We start from the raw sequence: 8,635 nt of genomic DNA, 5'->3' as shown, positions 1-8,635 counted from the left end.
ATCAAGGTAGTCATGTGCACAGGAAAAGCAAAGGAGAGACACTTCTAAAAGTTTAATGATTAATCTGAATGTTCACCTGGACCCCTGGACCAGTGGTTCTTAACCCAGGTAGCAGTGTTCTCTTGGATGCAGTGTGAGCTCATTAAGGGCCACTGGGTCTTAACTTGGACAGGTAAATGGTTTTTAATTACTAAGTTTAAAATCAACTGGATTAAATAAATCTTCAGGTTAACCCAATAAACTTTGAGAAATATCTTACTAGTCTTTTCTATGCAGATAGCTTTTTTGATCTTAATTTCTTTGGAAATAGTGAAGGTTCTGGAAATTGTTTTGAAATTTTTTAAATGGTTTATCAGGAAAAGATAGCCATAATGTTTGTACTAGGCCTCTGTGACTAGTGGAAGAAAGGAAGAAAAAATAACAAAAACAACTCACTTTGTGGCTATCTGCAATCAGGTCGTGATTTTCTTAAAAATAAAATATTTAAATCAAATATACTACTTATATTTCAACATATTTTTTCATTAAGATCTTTGTTGAGTTTAAAATATGAATAGCACACCGTGTCATCCGTGAGAAGAAACATGACTTTGTGCCAAGGAATAATATAATTTCAGTAAGTCTTTTACCTTTACTAATTTGCATAAAAAATTAACATAGGGCACACTAGTCTATGTAAATATCTGAAGGCCAAATACTGGGGGAGAGAATAATACACCATTGTGTTGGTTTGGCTTTTGCTTGATTAGAATATTTTTTATGCTGCAAAACATGAAAGGGTGTTTGTAAAATGCAATTTGGTGAGAGGGGTCACTGAGCTATGAATGGCTGAGAACCACTGACCTAGATACTTCAACTGTTAACTAATTGTTTCTCTGTCGAGTTTTCACCTGATCCTGACATTGATCAATATTATTGTTTGGACCTGTATGACAGTCATTTTATACATCATACATTTAAATGTATGATCAAGTAAACTTGATGGACACTGTCCTCTGTGATAGTCATCAAGATAATAAACCATTAGTTAACCTGTGAAAAGCCCTTTCATTGTTACAATCTGAATTACAATGTTTTCACTGTGGCTAGTACATTAATAACAACAAACTCCTAGATAAGTGGACAGCAGCTAAATGTCTTACTTCCCCATTTCACATTACATTCTAACCTATCCATTAATTCAGTAGATTTCATGAAACCCACTTGAGAAAACATTTACAACACAAAATCACTAAAAGTGAAGGGTAGATTGTTTCACATTCTCTCTCTCTCTCTCCCTCTCTCATATAATAAATATTTACTATGTTCAGTAGTACAGGGAAGACAATAATTATGCTTATATTAATAACATACTTTTTTTTCAATATTAAATAAATAAAATATACTACATTGTTGATGTGCAACTAATATATAAATAAAGTCAGTATTTAAGACAAATTCTGCCTGTAGCAAGTGGTGCAAGGCACCATGGGTTTCAAAGTAATTAAATCTTTACAAATTTTTAACAAAGTTTTTTTTTTTTTTTTGCAAATTTCAGTTGACTGAGTCTTAAAATGAAATATAAATTGATATTTTTCATAATTTCTCCAAAACTTGGAATGTTTTGCCCAAAGTATAATTCCATTTGAAAACCAGACCAGAGCAGATGAGAGAGCGATGTTGAAATTTTAGAACTTACAAAGGAAGGGGAGGGGACTATTTCAAGAATTTATAATTATGGATGGTACATATTTAGAAGCAAAACTTAGGTAGTAACAGTTGTAGTTGAACAAATTTAAGAGAAAGTATCTACTAAATATGACTTACAGATATGGTCGGGCTTTGTGGATGGAAATAATAGCATCAAGTGATATATGAAAGTATTGGTAAGATTTCAAAGAGAGTGAAAATGGGAACTGAAAATACATATTTGATGCTAGCACAAAACCAATAAGCATAAAAATATTGGAGACTGTTATGTGCTAGTATAACAAGATTTCTATAAAATACATCAATGATCATTCAACAGCAAAATTAATTATAAAATAAAAGCTCACAGAAAGTCTTAAAATCATTATAAGGAAGTGGATTTAAGATAATTCAAAATGAACCTATGACCTGAATAACAAGTAAAGCAAAACAGACTACTTGTAATTTGATATTGCAGTTCTAATTAAAAAAAAAAATGATTACATGTCAAAGCCTAAATATCTAGATATTTTTTTAATCCCTTTTCATTTGAAATTTTAAAATATTTACAGATATTCTACATGATATATTTTTTTTAGATGTTGCAGATGAGACAAAATTAATTTTTCATAAAACATTATAGAGGAAGTCATGTGGAGATGTCTCAGACAGAAAACCTAGCTCAAATGTTTGCAACAATGTCCACTGTCCCTAAAGATGCCCAAGGGTAGGTGGTGGCATTGAACCAGGTGTCAGATTAACTCTAACACATACATATTGCATTTGTGTGTACGACACACAAAGGTGCAGATGTGTACAAAAAAAATGCTACTTCAAAATAAATGAAAGGCAAGTTAACTTTGCCTTCCTTAAAGTATTACCTATACAGAAAAAACAAGTAGGAATTAAACTGGGATACCATATTTTCGTTTTCTAACTTCAATCATTGGATTGTGGTCATCTTGGGGCACTGCCTTCAAGAGTCATTATTTATCAGAAAGACTTAAGTACTTACTTTATGGCTACACATCTGTTCAGATGCCAAGCTATATTTTTGACCATCCTGTTTTTACACCAACACAAACACGCTTGCCACAACACTGAATTATAATTGTCTATAATGATTTGTCAGACCTTTCTTCTGGGTTATACTTCAATTTAGATAAACTGAGATGCATTCAGAGGAGTCCATATGAGGCACGTGTGCATATGTATGTGTGTGTCACACACACACACACAATGGGCTTTTCTACAGTTTCTGTCTACCAAATTCCACTCAAGTTATTATTCAACACAAAACCGTATATTTGCAATAAGAACTTATTAAATCACACAACTATACCTCTGCACACACTTATGAAAACACACATATATCTTGGTATCTCAGGTAAGAAAAAGAAAAAACTATTTTGGAAATATCTGTTTAAATTTTAATTAGATATACTCTGTTATCAGCATGTAACCACCTGTTTTGTGTTTGTGGGTTTGGATTAACTTAGTTTGACTAACCAGATTAGTACTGACAGAAATTAAAGCTATTCCAAGTTAATACTATTACTAGACTACCATCCATCAATAATTAGAAAATAGTTTTGCATATGTTTCTGTATAATAGGGTTAGTTAGATGTTTATAAAATGGGAAATAACCCTGAATGAGATATTGAAAATTTTAATAGAAATTAATTCTCTGCAGCTGAAGAGAAGGAAAAAAAAAACATGTCAAGAGATGATTTTATAGTGCACAGTTTCTAAAATGAGCTGAATATTTGTGTGTGAAAGAAATAGAAGTATTGAAACAGACTTCAGAAGGAAAGTGTATGATATCAGTAAAAATAAAAAGTGGACAATAATTGTGGAGATATTGTACATAAGAATATTTACTTGTTTAAAAAAACTAACAGGGAATAAATCTACATACTTCAACACAATGTACAAGTAGAAGTTAAATAATAAATGAAGACAGTATGGATGTGAATGTACTTTATAAATAGTCAAAGTTTTTTGCTTCTTATTTTTGTATTTAAGAAACTGGGTCGATCAAAGACTGAATAGGAAATAAGTCTCATCCAAAGGATAATGCAGCATGTGTAAAACATTGTTGCTGTCAGATGCAGAATGCTGATATACATCTATAGATAGCTTAAAGAGGAAAGCAATAAAAAAAAAAAACAGAAACAGAAAAAAAGAAAGGAAAAGAAAAAGAAGTCTTGCAGCAATAGAAGCATTAGCAGACCCTGCCCTCCCAGATATTCCCCGAGTTTATATGTTTAGTTTCTCATTCAGATGTCTTCATATTGATCAATACAACAAAATCAGCCAAGGAAGCAAGAAATTGCATAAAAAGAACAAAATAAATGACAGTATATTTTTTAGAATAAAATTGTATATAATCATATATCAAGTGGCAAAACCAATTCTATGTATTGGGCTTTATTGATGACTGGTTTTGTATAAGCAGCACATAAAACACAAAAAAAAAATCAAGACAAACTTGTTGTACAGACATGGCCGACTCATGGCAGCACAGAGAAGAAAGAAATGTTAAAATGATAAACAAATAACATTTTATTTTTACCTATATAAATTGCATGGTTATACATATCGCCCACAAATTAAAATATTCATTGAACATATCAAGTCAAAATAATGAAAAAAAAAAAAAAATTATAGACCACTGGTCATTAATAGAGATGTTAATGTTAATAGTAATTTTTCAGTATTAAGTTTTTAGTAAGATTTATAGCTAAATATCATTTACATGTTGGAATGGGTTAAACTATTTGTTCTTGAAAACTAACAATTGCAATAATTAAGAACAAGATACGCAATCTACAAAAAAAAAAAAAGAAAAAGATATGCTGACATTTGTTAACAGTAAAATCTAATGACAATATAGCTAATTAAGCTTAAAGATAATATTTTTCTTTAAAAACTATACAAAATTGCACCAAGTAAACAGCCAAATCAACAGTAGAGTATTTAGTTTTGACTCAACATTCTACATTCAAATTCTATCCAAACTAACATAGCCTTTCATCTTCCAGAGTTGATAAATCATATAATGTAGTTGATTCAACTGTCAAGACATTTCCTTACAAGTGTGTGGACTCATGCCAATATAATAACCCAATATGCAAACTAGTAAGTTAAAAGCTAAGAAAGATAGCGAGTGAGTGTGACAGAAAGTGTGCCAGCATGTGTGACAGAAAGTGTGCCAGCATGTGTGACAGAAAGTGTGCCAGCATGTGTGACAGAAAGTGTGCCAGCATGTGTGAAAATATGTCAGCATGCAGGTAAATATCCTGGCACATGTGTAAATGCACAACTGTGCATATAGATGTGCCAGCAAGAGAATGTGTGTATGTAGCTGAGTGAAAGTGCATGTATGCATGCCAAAGTGCAAAGGTCTGTGTGTGCTTTCAGGCTAAAGTGTGGATGTATGTGTGTGTACACCAGAGTGTGAATATGAGCATGTATGACAGAGTACTTACAAGAGTGTGAATGTGTGTGTGTGTGAATGGGAGTGATCTTGGGAGTGTAACAAAGCTAGTTGAACAGAAATAATTAAAGACAGACTGTACATATTGCCCATATGTCAAGTGCATCCTCCCTGCTTTCTCAATCATTATTGTAATAATCTTTACTCATCTTCTGAACTTTCTAACATAGCACCTCCAATCAAACATACATTCTCCTGTCACCCCCACTGACTATGCATTAAGCACTTCACTCACAAACCTTCCCTGCTTATTTTCTCTTCTTTTAATCATTGACAACTAAAGATCCAAAACGAACATTAACTGGTAAGAACTGGAAAAGCTATAGAGCGCACCAAAAATAATTTCCATGTCTAAATAAGAAAATAAACAAACAAGACTAAATAGGTAAAACTACATAAGAAAATATTTGATGTGAGAAGAAAAAAATATGCAAACATAAAACAAAGACAGATGACACTGCATTAGTAAAACTCTCTATATAAATATATATATAGCTGAAATGAATTTGAAAGAGTAAATGACAGTAAAAGACATATGCAATACTGAATGACTAAAATATTAATATTTTGAATTACATTCCAAATCAGTCATTAGCTTGCCTTGTCTCAGTTTTTGTTTTAGTTATTCTGAGCAGATCAAAGCTGAATGAATTATTCAAATCTATGATAAAATAAATAAATACAATCAGCAAAGTATGAAAAAAAAAATAGTTAATTGCGTAATATGTGCAATATCTTTACATAAACAGTGAGTAAATATTGGTATACTTACAAAACATAACAGAGCTAAGCTTAGTAGTGATGCAGACAAGTGATTAATCCAAGTATATTATTGTTTTTTTGTTTTTTGTCTAGAAAGAATGACAAAATCAAAGACCTTGCAGAATTTGAACTCTTAAGTGAGAGAGAGAGAGAGAGAGAGAGAGAGAAAGAGAGAGAGAGAGAGAGAAAGAGAGAGAGAGAAAGAGAGAAAGAGAAAGAGAGAGAGAGAGAGAGAGAAAGAGAGAGAGACCAAGTCTTAGCCACTTGCAAATTAAATGTTGGTTTCAAATTTTGGCACAAGGCCAGAAATTTCGAGGGAGGGAGAAAGTCGATTTTATCAACCCCAGTGCTCAACTGGTACTTATTTTATATACCCCAAAAGGAATGAAAGCTAAAATCAACCTTGGTAGAATTTGAACTCAGAATGTAAAGATGGACAAAAATGCCACTAAGCATTTTGCCCAGTGCACAAATGATTCTACCAGCTTACTGCCTTACTTGCAAATTAAATATTAAATAAGATTAAATATGATAACATTAAAATTAAATATTCTAAACTTCATGAATGACTCCACATTTCCTGTCACAAAAAACAAAATGACCTATAAACAAACAACCTTATGGAGTCTTGCAAAAACAAAACATTATTTCAAAGACAACTAGTCAAAATTATCATTAAAATTATAATTACAAGAAACAGAACATGGCAAAAGACCAGCTTTATCACTTTACTGATTAAGATAGCCAAGTTTAACTCACTGACTTTAAAGCGATACAGATGACATGCTATCTTTTGTTCTCAATAACTACATGTATAATAGCTAATAACCATAATGAGTCACAATCCAATGTAAGAACCCCTATACAGTCATTCAACCTACAAAAAATAGCAGTCAAATCTCAATCCGACCATCTTAAAAAAGGAGGAGGACACATTGGATAATCTTGTCACGAGTGAAAAAAAATTTGGCGGTGGGGTAAAAAAAATGAGCCATTCATGGCTGGAATGATTGATCATAGATCTGCTGAATCAGGGCTGATCTGGGGTTAAACAACTCTAAAGAAAGAACTTGTACATGATCACTCAACCAGTTAGAAATAGCAAGTAAAATCTATTGACACTTAACTATCATAAAATGGAAAGATACACTAGAAAACGTAGTCTTGATATATAAAAAGACAGTCATGGTTGAAACAACTTTGAACACAAAACTACTTTATCAATATTGACCTAGGGTTAAACATCAACCACTCCAGTTCCTGTCAGGTTATGCTCTGTCCTCTCTTTCTCCTAAATGGAATTCTGCTATTCAAAACTTACTGGCTGCTCATCAGTCATCTTGTTTCCTCTCTCTCTTAACCCCATCACGTCTATTAATAATTTTTGATGCTTCAAATACTATGCTCTTAAGAGAAGAAAATGACAAAATTAAAAGCTTGGATGATTTCTAAAGATTATTTACATTTGAACAGTATTATTGCATACAAACAATTATAATATCTGACAGCTGTGGCAGAATTACTGACATGGTTGTGTAGCTGATGAATTTCCTTTGCAAGTAAGTGGTTCTGGGTTTGATCCCACTGCACAGCATCTTGGGTAGTGTCCTACCACAGCTATTGACACTTTAAGAGTCATGTATATACATGTTTGCATTTACTTCAAAACCAGTATTGTTTAAAGAAGCAGCATTGTATGAAAAAATGCCAAACTTCACAATTTAAAATATATAGATCAGTGGTTCCCAAACTTTTTAGAGACGCGACCCACTATTTATGACACCAGTTTATGGTGACCCACTTAACTCTACTGGGTAAAAACATTAATGAAAGAAACAAATTTATTTCAGATTACATTTTCATTGAGGCCTGTGAGAAGGATGAGCCTGTTTCTTGCTACGCTCAATAATAGAATTAAAAAAGCCTACTGCTTGATAAAACAACCAGTCTGGTATTGAAAACATGAGTCTTGAACTATCTCGATAGACAGCAGTTAATCAAAGCTAATGCGTAATTTTATAACTTTTTGCAACCCACTAGGATTCTGTTCGTGACCCATCAGTGGGTCACGACTCAGTTTGGGAACCACTGATATAGATCAATAACATAAGTACTAGGGGAGGGGCAATGTGATCTACCGAGCCTTTGATGACACCTCAATATGACTGAAGTTCAGTGACTGAAACCAGTAGAATAAAAGAATGTGACATATATATTTTCTTGCAATCTATTTACTTCCACACCAACCCAACTCCTCAACTGCTGCTTCCAAACACTAAGGGATTCATTTCCCAATAACTTGTACTGACATATATGTGCATGTACCTGAATATACATACAGGTCTGAAATGTTTCTATAATTTACTTGGGTAATTTATAGGCGCAGGAGTGGCTGTGGTAAGTAGCTTGCTTACCAACCACTTGGTTCCGGGTTCAGTCCCACTGCGTGGCACCTTGGGCAAGTGTCTTCTACTATAGCCTCGGCTGACCAAAGCCTTGTGAGTGGATTTGGTAGATGGAAACTGAAAGAAGCCCATCGTACATATGTATATGTATATATATGTGTGTGTTTGTACCCCCAACATCACTTGACAACCGATGCTGGTGTGTTGACATCCCCGTAACTTAGCGGTTTGGCAAAAGTGACCGATAGAATAAGTACTAGGCTTACAGAGAATAATTCCAGGGGTCGATTTGCTCAACTA

At 33.0% G+C, this 8,635-nt stretch overlaps 1 long non-coding RNA gene across 1 annotated transcript in view; it reads right to left on the bottom strand.

Annotated features, from left to right (window-relative positions):
- Positions 1-432: 432 nt before the first annotated feature.
- The window catches only part of LOC128249922 (uncharacterized), a 195,017-nt gene continuing 186,814 nt past the window's right edge, over positions 433-8,635 (bottom strand). Inside the window, exon 3 of the long non-coding RNA XR_008266071.1 lies at positions 433-467. This is a non-coding gene — a long non-coding RNA (uncharacterized LOC128249922). The remainder of the gene's footprint in view (positions 468-8,635) is intronic.

This window comes from Octopus bimaculoides, chromosome 18 (genome assembly GCF_001194135.2).
Source record: "Octopus bimaculoides isolate UCB-OBI-ISO-001 chromosome 18, ASM119413v2, whole genome shotgun sequence".
In the NCBI taxonomy this organism is placed as follows: domain Eukaryota; kingdom Metazoa; phylum Mollusca; class Cephalopoda; order Octopoda; family Octopodidae; genus Octopus; species Octopus bimaculoides.
This window is presented reverse-complemented; position numbering and strand designations above follow the sequence as displayed.